The sequence below is a fragment of the Engystomops pustulosus genome, unplaced genomic scaffold (assembly GCF_040894005.1).
Source record: "Engystomops pustulosus unplaced genomic scaffold, aEngPut4.maternal MAT_SCAFFOLD_483, whole genome shotgun sequence".
Classification (NCBI taxonomy): domain Eukaryota; kingdom Metazoa; phylum Chordata; class Amphibia; order Anura; family Leptodactylidae; genus Engystomops; species Engystomops pustulosus.
In genome coordinates, this window is record NW_027285362.1 from 1,824 (window position 1) to 2,500 (window position 677).

The 677-nt window shown below is 55.2% G+C and overlaps 1 non-coding gene across 1 annotated transcript in view; it reads left to right on the forward strand.

Moving 5' to 3' along the window:
• The first annotated feature begins 245 nt into the window (after nt 1-245).
• Nucleotides 246-677, forward strand: part of LOC140111514 (18S ribosomal RNA) — a 1,884-nt gene continuing 1,452 nt past the window's right edge. The window contains exon 1 of the ribosomal RNA XR_011852050.1: nt 246-677. This exon is cut by the window's right edge and continues 1,452 nt beyond it. This is a non-coding gene — a ribosomal RNA (18S ribosomal RNA).

The window sequence follows — 677 nt, forward strand, 5'->3', positions numbered from 1 at the left end:
CCACTTCTTGGCTGAACTGAGTGGGGAAAGCCAGCGACTGCGAGAGGGAGGGGAAGGGAAGGCTTTTTCGGGTCCTTGGAAGGGACCGAGAGCATCTTTCTTGCCCCCCTGCCCTAAGCTCCATCCAATGTTGTCTGCGAGGTCTTCTCCGGCGGCGGAGAAGCGCTGCGGTAGCAGCAGCAGCAACGAGCGTTCCCATTAGCTCACGGAGCCTGACTCCAAGAGTCTACCCCTCAGAGCTCGGCTACCTGGTTGATCCTGCCAGTAGTATATGCTTGTTTTAAAGATTAAGCCATGCATGTCTAAGTACTGACTATTCTTTACGGTGAAACTGCGAATGGCTCATTAAATCAGTTATGGTTCCTTTGATCGTTCCGCATTGATGATGTGCTACTCGGATAACTGTGGCAATTCTAGAGCTAATACGTGCCCAAGAGCGCTGCCCTCCAGGAAGGCGTGCATTTATCAGACTTAAAACCAATCCGGGGAGCCCTGGTCCGCGGCGGGTCTCCGGGCCCGCTGCGGCGCCAGCCCCGTCCTAGACTTGGCGACTCTAGGTGACCTCGGGCCGATCGCACGTCCTCCGTGACGGCGACGATCTATTCAGGTTTCTGCCCTATCAACTGTCGATGGTATCTAACCCGCCTACCATGGTGACAACGGGTAACGGGGAATTA